Source organism: Sinohyriopsis cumingii, chromosome 19 (genome assembly GCF_028554795.1).
Source record: "Sinohyriopsis cumingii isolate HCF-2022 chromosome 19, ASM2855479v2, whole genome shotgun sequence".
Lineage (NCBI taxonomy): Eukaryota > Metazoa > Mollusca > Bivalvia > Unionida > Unionidae > Sinohyriopsis > Sinohyriopsis cumingii.
The window spans coordinates 70,777,165-70,791,786 of record NC_142979.1 but is presented as its reverse complement, the minus strand read 5'-3'; the positions used below and the strand labels follow the sequence as shown (position 1 = coordinate 70,791,786).

The 14,622-nt window shown below is 34.8% G+C and overlaps 1 long non-coding RNA gene across 1 annotated transcript; it reads left to right on the top strand.

The window, feature by feature from the left end:
- Positions 1–7,200: 7,200 nt before the first annotated feature.
- LOC149775925 (uncharacterized) lies at positions 7,201–14,423 on the top strand. Its single transcript, XR_016416442.1, has 3 exons — positions 7,201–7,301; positions 12,971–13,135; positions 13,957–14,423. It is a non-coding gene; the product is annotated as an uncharacterized LOC149775925 (long non-coding RNA).
- The last annotated feature ends 199 nt before the right edge of the window (positions 14,424–14,622 follow it).

Below are 14,622 nucleotides of genomic sequence, written 5' to 3'. Positions count from 1 at the left end.
CGACCGCTCAGTTGGCCGCTCTGCGGCAGGTCGTGAGTTCGAACACCGGCCGAGTCATACCAAGGACATAAAAATGGTACAAACAGTTGCAACGCTTGGCGCTCAGTATGAAGGGGTTAGTGTTATGACTGGTCGGCCTGGTGTCAGGTTAATGTGACTAGGTGGGACATGATGCTTCATGTCTGCGGCATGATGCCCCTGTATTAGACATCACTATAAACTGCCACACTGCAGACATCGTAGCGATGTGGCTGAAATTTATTTAAACTACGTTATAAAACCAAATCACAATCATTCGTCTTTCAATCTATTACATTTCTGGAGCATCACGTTGGTACACTTAAATTATGACCAGATTCGATACTATACATAATACGAAAATAAGACAAGCACACTAACAGGCAACACTATGGCAGCTGAACCATACTGTGTTTTTCAGTCCATATTATACGTTCAAAATCCGTTTTACACAACCAACCTAAACATCTGCATTCAGGAGTTAATGTTTATTTTTGCTACAAAAATCTTATCAAAGCTCAGCATGTTCCGGACCACCTTATTTCGTGTCCAAGAGCATTAATTGGGATTAGTTTGGTTCCCATTAAGTTTTTAAAATATTTGCTTTCATGCTAAATAATTCCAGTTTAATGAAAGCAGGAACAACATCAACATCGATGTATTTTTTTATTTTTAATAAAGTGATCAGAACTGTTAATCAGTAAATACACACAAAAAGAGCAAGTTTTTTTCTTTCACCATGACATACTCAAACAACAGTTGTTCGTATCGAACATTCAAGTTTCTATTCAGGGCTTCCATGCAGAGATGTCCTTCTAATATGTAATATGTGGACATGGTGACGATGTTGGTGTTCCTATTTTGCGAGGGTCATCCTAATCGAATAACCAGCCTTGCATAACGACGAAGGCGTGTCTTGAGTTTGAACTTTTCCTTGGCAAAATTGTACTTCTGACGAAGAACCCTAAGAACAGCCAAGATTGATGATTACATCTGGCGCCGCAGATCATTTTATGCTCGTACCGAACGTGTAAACAACACATAACCAACGATTTTCTTTGCACGGAACGCTGGAGGTTCTATGTTTGGATTTACATAATTTATATACTTAAGTGTTACATGTCAGCGCTGTGCGATTGTCTAATATATTAAATACAAAACAAAACGTATATTAATAAATATGAAAGAAGCGTAGGCGAAATTAAGAGGCACTAAAAATATCTTTTCCGCGCGTACATTTATGAGGGAGTCGTGACGAATTTACGTCCTTTACCTGGTACAGTTTATGACCGTCAGTTTTATCTCCCCTTTAAAATGTAAAACGTTTAAGTTGTTGCTGTTTTGTATGGAACCCTGTTAGGGCCAATCGCTTTATCGCTCGCATGATAGGTTATTAATGGCGGCCATTTATAACTAGTGGAGGAATACCCTGGGAAACACCGTTCAGGAAGCAACGATCCACGAGAAGTTACTCGCAAGCTCTCATGTCAACATTGCCCGAATCTGAGACTTGAATCCACGCTGACAGAGTTGATATAGAGTGATCAATAAAGGCTAGCGCTTTAGCCCACGGGGCAATCCCAGCCCCCTCGTAAATTGTATGCAGTATAAATAAAATATATGCATACTATTTATGCTGCATATTCGATATACCCTCGTGGTTTAATGTTTTCATTCGACAAACCTCGTTATTTTTCAACTAATAACTTCTACAACTGGTGGGTATATCAACAAACAGCGTACTATCTATGTATATATATATATATATATATATATATATATATATATATATATATATATATATATATATATATATATATATATATATATATATATATGCTAGTGTGTGTGTGTGTGTTTCCCATATTAACTGGTTAATATTTAAATGTTATTTTCGAACACTGATAATGTGAATAGGTGATTTTTGTTTGAAATTTCTAAACGCCACCCCATTTTTCCATTCAGGGAATTTGAAAACAATCGGTATATTTCTCTTGATTTTCTCCTTTACCCAGTCAAATTCTACAGTTACTTATCCTGGATAAACACAGAAGAAACATTATTATAGATGTAGTATAAATATAATAAATAACAACTTTACATCATCTGAACTTGCACCATCTCGAGTTAATAAATATTACAGAGAATGCAGCTCCTGTTTTCCATGAAAGGTCCGATACGGATATTTCGATTTAGTAAAAACGAATAATCTTTCATCTTTGAAAACCTAACATTCTTCATATAAGTCCCGTTACACAGTTTATGTACATAAGCGAATAAATGTGTTACCTACTTAAATATGTTGAATTTCGAGTAATTATTGGTACATTAAAATCGAATACATTGTACGTTAAAATTTTATGACAGTCAAGCCAGGTTTTATGTGAGGGTTACTTCTGCCTTTTCCCATGTCAATTTGTTAAATTTAATGGGAGAGGGAGAAGCCAGCATCTACGGCTATTTTAGAGTTGACCCGGGCATCACAAAGCTGTCCTGGGAAAGTAAACATTAAGATACCGACCATACCCGCTTAATGGGAACGCCATGTCGAATATCATTTAACAAAAGGAAGCTGGTATGTGTCTATTTCTCAGAGTCCACGCTGTCAACATCGGACGGAATAAATAAATATCTTGTGGAAAAATTAGGAACGGCTAATTTTGATCAGTCAGTTTAACTTCAGGCGTACACCCTAGAAGAAATGTTGAACTTAATGTAACGACTTTGGGCGAATTTCCTTCTTCCGAGATTTTCCTACTAGAAGAGCAAGACTCGTCTGCCTCCGGGGAAAAATTAAAGAGTTGTTCTGGTTTCGTTAAGACAAGTAAGGGGGACCAGGTGGCTATCTTGTAGGCAAAGACAAGTCTTTAGTGATAGGACATATATTTTCTTGGAGAGAATCGATTTAGCACCCGATAGACGGAATGGTCAAAATGGTGGGAAGCTAGGGGTCGATAACTCCAGACGTGATCAGTTCCGTGGAAAGTCCGAAGGGGTAGATAAGGGTACCTGGTAAGAAAGCTGAAGTTATATAATACGGCTGCAACAAACCTGGCCATATTCTCAAAGACCGCAGGAAATATCATCCCACGATAAATGCAGTGACACCAGGCACTGGTAGGAAATGTAAACCAGTAGAATGGTCGAATACAGCAACAGCTACGGTAAATGGAGAGAAGGTTACGGTATCGTATTAGCAAATCTGTAGTTATCCAGCTTTGGTGGCTAGAAAATTTGTCATATATGCTGATTATACAGGTGAGACAATGGAAGTCAGATTTGCAAATAGGACTAAAGATTCTCTCCCAGTTGTCGACCTTGATTCGCCGTATTTGAAAGGACGAATTTAAGAATTTAATTAGCGTGGTTGTCGCACGATGTAATTTTAGTATGTACGTATGTGTTGTCACAGTTTAATCCTATGCCTTGTACACCTGTACACGTGGAGTCAGCAGAGACGAAGGGTCTATGAAGCGAAGATCAGGGTCGAAGCCCCTGAACCCCACGACTTCGCCCGTATACAATTAGCCGCCTGGTGAGTTAAGGAGACTTCAAGAGGAAGACTCTACTCTTAAGAGGATACGTGGGTACGCAAAGGAGGGGTCCGTGCGGAACTCGCCAGACGTTGAGGTAGAGCTCGCCCTGAAACGGGGTGTCTTGTATCGATACGTCCGGAAAGGATCCAAGTGGTATAAGCACGTGATTGCACCTCTATCTAAGAGAGAAGAAGTGCTTAGGCTAGTACACGAGAGTCTACTTGGTAGCCACATGTGTGTGGCAACAACGAGAGATAGGTTAGTGAGGGAATTCCACTGGTCAGGTATATATGAGGATGTAAGGAGGTTTTGTCTGTCGTGTGATAAGTTACAGCGGGTTGCACCTAAGACCTAACATCGCCCAGTGCCATTAGGAACCACCCCTCTGATTGATGGACCTTTCTCGAGGTCGGCGATGGACTTGATGTGTCTGGTAAAGCTCGCGTCAGAAAGTGGTAATCATTACTTGTTAACGATTGTTAATTACGCTACCCGATATCCAGAGACCGTTGCGTTGAAAAACATTGATTCGGTTACGATGGCTTAAGCATTGTTAGGAGTTGAGTCCAGAGCTGGTAGTTCTGAAGAGATACTTACTAACAAAGAGACGCAGTTTGTTAGCCAGGTGATATAAGAAGTGAACCAGTTACTTTCCATTAGGATCCGATTAATACCCCGTATCACCCGTAGTGCAGTAGTCTAGTAGAGCATTGCAGTGGGATGTTGAAGCAAGCTGCGAAGAAGTTGTTCGAATGACTGCGATCGATACTTTTCGCATACCGTGAAGGACCACAGCTAGTCTATGATTTTCACCTTTCGAACTAGTTTTTGGGAGGACAGTGAGATGACCCATGGTTGTGTTGAAACAGTTATGAACGGAAGAAAAGGATCCGAGGAAGTACGAATCACTTATCCGTATGTTGTTGATCTCTGTACCAAGCTGGAGGAAATTTGCAACTTAGCCCATAAGAATCTCTATGACGCACGGGTACGTCAAGCCATGTACTACGACAAGAAGGACGAACGTTTGGAGTGGTTCACAAGGCGCTGTTATTGTTACCGCTGAAGCACAACAAACTTCAAGCGTCCTGGAGGGGACAGTTCGTTGTAACGGAAAAGAAGAGTGGACAGAGCTACCATATCAATGTAAGAGATAAAGAGAAGTTGTACCTCGTTAACTTTCTTAAACGCTATAGTAAAACGGAGACACCCACTGAGTTCGTGGTTGCTGTAGTTGTCACTAAAGAACCCGACGACAAGCAGTAGTGGCGGAAGTACTGCCTAGTTCTCCCTTAACGAGGAATGACACCTACGTCGACGTTATTCTTGACCTAATGTTAATGTCAGAACAACCTGAAAAGGTAGATGGCATACTCCAGGACCATTAAAGTGTCTTGACAGAAAGACCAGATAAGACGGACTTGGAGGAGTTCAGACTGAAGTTGCAGGATGTAACGCCTGTGAAACTGAAATCTTAGCCACTGCCTCATGCGAAGTTATAAACTGTACGCGACGAAATTAGAACTATGCTTGACTTAGGGGTCATTGAAACAGTCGAATCCGGATACAGTTCACCGGTTGTTTTCGTCCAGAAGAAAGCTGGCGATCGCCGTTTTTATGTGGACTATCAGAAATTAAACAGTATCACAGACTTTCACTCAAAATGTTACCAGATCCTGAGTCCATATTGCCGGAATAATCAACGTCAAACATATTTCTAAAACAAATTGTCAAAGGGATATTGGCAAAATTCCAGTTCTAGCGAAGTCCGTGCAAAACTTGTCTTTGCAACACCAGATGGGACGTACCAATGGGTAGTCATGCCGTTCGGGGTCCAGAATGCATCCAGCATTTTCACCCGAATGATGAGAAAACTGCTATAACCTTTTAGAGGTACCGGAGTTTCAAATTTCGTGGACAATTTGTTGTTACCAACATTTACTTAGGAAAAACACGTGGTCTTACTGACAAAAGTTCTGGAACGACTTCGACAGACAGGGATCACCGCCCGACCATCTAAATGTCACATAGGATTTTGGAGACTGGCTTATCTAGGGCACACACTCAGTGAAGATATACTAACCCCAGACAGTGCAGTGCTAAGTCGACCAACTTCGGAACGCCGCAATTCCAACTACTAAAACAGAAGTGCTATCTTTTATTGGACTTGCAGGTTTTTATCGCAAGTATGTTGCTAGTCCGTTGACCTACTTGACAAGTAAGAAGGCTCCGACAAAGGTTATTTGGACAGAAGCTTGTGAGCGAGCATTTCAGATATTAAAGGATAGGTTGACGTCAGACGCCATAGTGAGGCTACCGGACGTGACAAAGGGCTACATATATTATGTGCATCCCTTCATATTCATTTATGTTAAATGAAGCAAGGTGTTTTGAGTCCGAAGTTGACTGACATATGAGAGAAGGTATATATATATATATATATATATATATATATATATATATATATATATATATATATATATATATATATATATGGATGGGTGGATGGATGGATGGATGGGTGGGTGGATGGATGGATGGATGGATGGATGGATAGTGCAAGCAAATTAATTTCGATACGATTACATTCAAGAATACGTGTCTACTCAGAACTGTTTGCAGCGGCTCAAGGCGGTCTCAACACGATGGTGGCTATCGAGGATAAAATAATTAGCGCGGTCGAGTACGAGATTGTGTTGGCGGAAATAGAAAATCACCAGCAAATCGGAGTACGGGTAAAGAATCGCGTAGCAGATTTGCATACAATATAAGTCTAGTAAAAACAATTTGTCATAAGTGTTTCTTGCCGGTTCCTGCTGTGTCACTGTGTGACTCTAGTTGTTTGATTGGGCCACTTCACTTTCATTGACTATGGTAATAGTCTAATGGTTGCACAACTGCCTTGCTTGCTCAGAATCCAAAATAATGTCTGTCAGTCTGTCTGTCTGCATATCTATCTATCAAACGGGCTAATATGTTCATGGCCTGGGTTGTGGCGATGTGTTACCAGTCTTTTGATAGAACACAATAATATAATCCAAAATGTCCTTGACTGAAATCACCACAATCTAAAGAATGATTTAATCTAAGAATTTGAATGGGCACTTTGCAATTCCAGTGCCTAATTTGAACAAATAAAAATCATCCCAAATTAAATGCTGAACACAACAATAAGATTCATTCCAATTAGAAAATCAAATTAGATTGATTATTTATTCAAGTAAACAAGATTGATGTAAAAATAAGACATACTAACTGAGCCAGAATATAGGCCAGTCTCCTCTCCAAATATTAAAAATTGCCAAAAGGTTTAGTAATTCCAACTGGAAAACTAATGTATTAGACTCAGATTCAAATAAACATGTTTACTTCCAGTAATAATGGTCTCAATATTTAATCTGACCTAATAGAGAAATATACGCAATGCATGATGTTCTTTACAAAAAACATAACATACAATCATGCATAAAAACTAGCAAACAATACAAATTAAATATACATAACACGTATATCAACAAATCTTTTATTTTTATTTCTAAGGAAGTATTTTCTAACGTTGTTTTGAACGTTCTATTACAGGTACGTCTTGTTAGAGTAATTAAGAAGAATTTGGAATACTTTTATAGGATGTTTGGAACCGTATATATCTTTATATTTCACTTATCCAGACCATGCATACTTCCAGACAATATCAGCCACGTCGAAAATGTGTTTATATCGAAATTTATCCTCCCAATATGATTGAATGTAAGTAACATTTTCTCTCTTCTTGTCATCCGAATGGCTAACACAAATTTTTCTTGCTAAAATTCTTTTGCTTGTGCATTGCGTAGGTAGATTGTTCGGTTAGACATTGCTTCAATTCTATATAGTTTGTTTTAAGTTGTGTTCAATATGTTCTTACAATTGTTTAATCTTTGCGTGAATAATTGGACATTCGAAGCCATTATACAGATATAATAAATATTCATATTTATGTTGCTCTACAAATTAATCGTTCCCAATCAGATTTCTTTATGTTGTTGATTTTAATTGAAGACTTTATTAATTTCAGAAATATCTGAATCATTGTTCTGTTTTTAATTTGTGATAAAGAAATAATGTCGTCATTTTATGGTACTCTTTCTTTATTTGTTTTGAGGCTGTGATATCATTATATAACATATTTATAATGAAAAAAGCATTGATTTACACATCTCCGGTATAACAAAAGAAACTCTTCTATATTTTAGAAAGACTAAACGGTTGCATGCAACGTTTAGTACAGGGATGAGAAAAGTGAATTAATTCGTATACAAAGCAAACTAGCAAGAACTTTGAGATCGGTTTTTTTCTTCACATCCGACACAAATACAAATCCATAGATTCATTTATCTCTGCCTTAGTGTTATAGCTTTAAAATATATTTTAACTTTTACTAATCTTTTTATAATAATTGGACAAAACACAAATAGAGTTTACATAAACTACTAAATTTATCATTGTAACATAATCATTGATCTGTGAATTGGCTGTAACAAAATGTAACGTCAGCAAAAGCAAAACTAGTAATAATAATAATAATAATAATAATTAGGACTTTGTATAGCGCCGAATCTTTCGAAGCTCTACGCGATTTACAACATTAGACAACACCTATAACATAAAATAACGTATATAACGATATGATTACAAAAAACAAACACCATGAAATTAGAAAACCTAAGCCCATGCTGAAAATATTTAAAGTAGGACACATTTGGCCTTTAAGTTTGTTTTTGCAGTCGAAATATGTGAGTTTTAAGAACACTCTTCAGTGGGATCACTGCGTCTTTTTGTCTCAGCTCAGTGGGCAATTCATTCCCCGTTGCTGGGCCCTGTTATGCAAAAGAACGTTGTCCATATGACTTCGTCTTCATAATGGGAATAATGAGTCTCCGATTATCTATCAGAATAAGAGTGTACGTAACTTGCTGGTGTGTACACATGGGAAAGGTCGGATAGCAATGTTGGACTGGAGTCCGTCAGTGAAACGTAGCACAGAGAACAAATTTTGTGCTTGATACCGGATCGAATGGATAGCCAGTGTAGGGTACAGAGCAGCGGAAAGGTGTGCTCTGATCGTGATACTCTAAGAATGATCCGATCAGCTGTGTTTTGAACTTTTTGAAGTTTCTGGAGTAGATATTGAGATGAACCAGACAGAAATGAGTTACATTAGTCCAGTATCGAAAGCACTAATGAACACACGTATTTTAGCGGCATCACCTGACATACATTTGCGACTGGAGCTGATGCGTCTCAGCTCAAGGTATGCAGCCTTGACAATAGTATACGCACGAACAACTTTACAGTATTAAGTGAATTAAAGATACATTGTAAAATACTTAATGTTAGAGTCTTACCTTTCAATAGTTATAGTGCTAATCTTGTGTGACTGTTCAGATGTGCAAGCACTGAAACTCAATACACTATTTTGAATGGCAATCGTTTATAAACGAAATTTTATTTCAATTGCACAACAATGATAATGATAAGTACAAGTACACAGATGTTGATTCATATTTACATATGTTCATCGGATTTCTTTTCTGTGTGATTGGACCATTTTTATGATTGTAGAGAGAACTAGTTGTTTGTGTTATTCATCAGAGAGAACGTTGTTCAATCAGTGAAATATTAAATCTCATTTTGGCGGAATGATATAGGAATTTTAAAAGAAAAATACTCTAAAAAAATGACGTACTGATTGGAGAAAAGGGGATTTCTGATAGCTAGAAGTTATTAACGCTATGTTCAACCGTACATGTGAGAACAATTTATAAGAAGCAAAGAATCTTTAAGTACTAACCTAATATCCACAATTACTGCATGCCTTATTAATGTTTGTATTCACATATTATGAGAGGAGTGATTCCAAGGATCAACAGGCCTAGTGCTCTTTATATATATATATATATATATATATATATAAATTATAAAATAAACAACACCAACACGTAGAATGTGTGACCGGTTTCGCTTTAATGCTTCATCAGACTGAATTCAAACTGAATTCAATATCACTGCCTACGTCATTAAATATGTTGTTTCTAAGTGATCAATGAAATAAACAATGATATAAACAAGATGACGTCATAGCTTACATTTTTAACGTAATTATCTAATACTTTAACGAATAATTTACATGGAGATGTGCATATACAGCAAAGATTAATGATATCTTAATACATAAATATATATATATAAAACTGGATCTTAAAGATACATATATCTCTACTGAAAACTATATATACGATTTATTAACAAATAGAGATAAACAGTTTTAGTAATATTAGTATTATGTATAATACACGCTTATTAGAAGAAAAGAAAATAAATTACAAAAAAAAAAAAAAAAAAAAAAATTACAAAGATAAATGTAATCAACATATATACTAGTATAATCTTTATAGCTGTTAAAGTGGTTATCAGAACTCAATTTATTTAATAAAAATATGATAAAAATATGGTGTTCATTACGGTTACTATCAAGTATTTTATAAATAATTAATCAAGTATTTTATAAATAATTAATCATATTATATTGATAATTAATTACAAATTCAATTTCAATTTTTAAAGAATTAGTAAACTTATTTTTATGTTATTAGATTATACTTTTACCAATTAAGATTTTCTGCAAAGTAAAATAATATGAAATATTCATATCTAATTGTAAACAGGGGACATAATTCAGAAAAAAAAAAAAAAAAAAAAAAAAAAAAAAAAAAAAAAAAAAAATTAATAAAAAATTACTAAATGTCATATAGTGTTTTTGAATTTAGACCTTTTGGATATACCGTGTTAAGACGGTGAATCCAATAGGTTTCCTTTAGTAGACGTTCCATTTCAGAATCAGCTTTAACAATAGGTTGGAAGGAGAAATCTTGCAATGTATGGGAATTTTTGTTAAAATGTGCGGCAACATGAGATGAAAATGGTTGATCGATATAATTTTTTATATCTGATCTATGTTGGTTCATACGTTTAGATATTTGTTGACTGGTTTGTCCAACATATTGGATGCCACATTTTTTGCACGTTATCAAATAAATAACATTTGATGTTGCACAATTAATGTCACAACGCATATTAAAAGTTTCTTTCGTATTATTACTATTGAAAGAAGTATTTTCATTAATAAATGAACAGTGTGAACATCTAGGTCTATTACATTTAGTTGATGATCCTATTTTATATGATGGTTTTTCTAATTTGGAATTAGTTAGGAAATCTTTCAGATTTTTAGTCCTTTTATAAGCAAGTGTGGGTTTGCTTTCGTGTAGCGATTTAACACTTGCTTTACATGATAAGTTTAATAAATCCCAATATTTATTGATAATCTTACCTATATTAGGCAAACTTGGATTATATTCAATAACAAAAGGAATGATATCTTCATTTCTATTTTTGATTTTATATTGTAAAGATTCAAGCTGTGTAAGAGAAGATACCTTTTGGAAAGCAGTATTAATGATGTCAATAGGGTAATTTCTATTTAAAAAATGCTGACCTAGCTCTGTCAAGTATGATTTAAAAACAGCATCATCCGAAATAATTCTTCTGTATCTTTTTGCTTGACTATATGGTATCCCATATATTATTATTATCAATAAATATTGGGATTTATTAAACTTATCATGTAAAGCAAGTGTTAAATCGCTACACGAAAGCAAACCCACACTTGCTTATAAAAGGACTAAAAATCTGAAAGATTTCCTAACTAATTCCAAATTAGAAAAACCATCATATAAAATAGGATCATCAACTAAATGTAATAGACCTAGATGTTCACACTGTTCATTTATTAATGAAAATACTTCTTTCAATAGTAATAATACGAAAGAAACTTTTAATATGCGTTGTGACATTAATTGTGCAACATCAAATGTTATTTATTTGATAACGTGCAAAAAATGTGGCATCCAATATGTTGGACAAACCAGTCAACAAATATCTAAACGTATGAACCAACATAGATCAGATATAAAAAATTATATCGATCAACCATTTTCATCTCATGTTGCCGCACATTTTAACAAAAATTCCCATACATTGCAAGATTTCTCCTTCCAACCTATTGTTAAAGCTGATTCTGAAATGGAACGTCTACTAAAGGAAACCTATTGGATTCACCGTCTTAACACGGTATATCCAAAAGGTCTAAATTCAAAAACACTATATGACATTTAGTAATTTTTTATTAATTTTTTTTTTTTTTTTTTTTTTTTTTTTTTTTTTTTTTTTTCTGAATTATGTCCCCTGTTTACAATTAGATATGAATATTTCATATTATTTTACTTTGCAGAAAATCTTAATTGGTAAAAGTATAATCTAATAACATAAAAATAAGTTTACTAATTCTTTAAAAATTGAAATTGAATTTGTAATTAATTATCAATATAATATGATTAATTATTTATAAAATACTTGATTAATTATTTATAAAATACTTGATAGTAACCGTAATGAACACCATATTTTTATCATATTTTTATTAAATAAATTGAGTTCTGATAACCACTTTAACAGCTATAAAGATTATACTAGTATATATGTTGATTACATTTATCTTTGTAATTTTTTTTTTTTTTTTTTTTTTTTTTTTGTAATTTATTTTCTTTTCTTCTAATAAGCGTGTATTATACATAATACTAATATTACTAAAACTGTTTATCTCTATTTGTTAATAAATCGTATATATATATATATATATAGGGTCATACGAAATGAGAGGCATGGTCATGTAAAATTCTCGCTTGAACAAGAATAACGTTATAAGATATATTTTACACAATGGTGAATTAATTAATATTGTGGACTAAAATGAACTGAGTTCTATTCAGTGGCAGGTTATACTTGGAACTAGCCACACATTTCAGTATAAACGTAACTGAATTTAATATAATTACTCCTTGTTTATTCTGTCCCATGACTTAAAATGTTTTGCCTTGGTATGGAATAATTCTCCCAACTCCTGATATTGCACGCATAAATGGCTGATTAAATTGCATACAGACAGTTTGATTGAAACTGCTTCTCGGCATCCATGTACATTATATATTCAAGATTTGCTAATTAAACATAAATACAGGTACTATGACACACAAAACAAGCTCTATGACACTGAAAATTGAAATAAAGGAGAAATGAATTTAAGCACTGTTAATGGAGATAGACGGGCAGCAAATACCAGTCTATATTTCCATACATTAGCAATTACTGTGCTAGAAACGAAATGTGAATGATCGGTTTGCATAATCACTCGAACAGTAAACGAATGTTGGTAGTTAGAGTCTTGCTTCATCTACAACACAACATAAATCATTTAACCGAGCTCATTTGCACTCTCGCTGATTCAAACATTGATATATGACAATGATTGTATTCATTAGTGCTGAGGTGAGGTCAGTGTGCCACCAAGTTGATGACAAGGGGACGAGTCAGATTACAAAAGATTCATCGACATCCCGGTCGACTGTGTCTTAACTAAACCAAGACGGCACCCCTGCAGATGCTCATTAAGGACAATAGATACTTTGACTCCAGGTTGGCCAAAGGTTTGTAATACCGATGTGATTCCAGGTATTGTATATCTTAGCAGCTGTCGAACGCCTTTACCTGGCTTGCATGTCGGTAGAATAAATCACCACTAAGCTTATGAAGTTTGAATTCAGATAACTGTGGTTGCTGTGTTTGGTCACGAACATACCCAATAGCTTCAGTAGCAATAGCAGATGCAAGACTCTTGTTTATCCTTAGTGTTTTAATCCTTGTATGCAAGGTCTTATGGACAGGGTCTGAGCTGGTTTATTTTGTATTACCAGAGGGATGTTTAGGAATAAAGGTTTTCAATTTTAATACCACCAACTTCGAGCTGAATGCAAGTGGATAAGAGACACATTAGATACTTCATAAATGTGAATATATTATTTTTAAATGTCGCCCTTTCTCATGCTCCATGACATTTTTTTGTAACTTGTTTCATGTAAGGGTCTGATCTTTCTGTATGATTTATAAAGTAGCGTTAGAACATGCAGGTATAAGTGTGCTGAAATTCTTGAGTTGCAATTGTCTTTCATCTAAATTGTATCATTTAGCCAGTTTTGATTCGATTACATAATGCATAACACTTTGATGGGAATGACGTGGATACATTGCCCAAGCAAATACAACAAAGTAAGCAAAAAAGCAATGAAATTTCTACTACATTTTATCAGTTTTATTTGCCCGGTCATTTTTGAGAAGAATGTGATAATATGAATATGTCATAAGCACACTTGATTGTAACACCATTTGAGATAAATTTCGCTCGGCCAGTTGATCCTAATAAGTTATTTGATTCTGAAGCGCGAGACGTCCTTTATATCCTTTTTTATAGGAACCAATCTTTCTTCCCAAACCTGATTGGTCAGGAGTCAGTATCTGAGTGGCTGATACCTCTAAAATGTGACAAAGAAAAAGAAAGGTAATTATAAATAATGCAAAATACTAACATACCAGATCATTTGATACACAACTGTTATAATATAGATCAAAAATATAAAGGGTTAACATTTCCAGTCATTTAACTATTATGAATTCTTCAATATGAATGCAATTACTGTCAAGGTTCAAGCGTTTCTTAACCACGCCATGTGCTAAATCCTTTTCATGTCCAAAAGGCATCAGCCCAAGTTATTAACTTGTCTGAGAACGAAATATAAATCTCACTGCTTTTCCAGATTGTATCGTGTAATTTATGAAAGCACTGATATAGTGATCATGTTGATGAACAGAAAGCATTTGTCATGAGAATCAAGTTTCCATGACAAAAATACAAGGACTTCTGACCAGTTGACACAATCCACATCCAAATTAGTTATGAACCAACTACGAGTACTCTAAATACAGCTATGGAATAAATAATGGAATACAAAGACAGTCTTGCAAAAGGGTTTTGATTTGATTTTTTTTATATTAAAACGTCAGTGATTATGTACGTGTATTTATCAAGAACTTCTTAATGGTCTCTATTCAAGCACAAGTACTTCTTCCTGAGTATCCA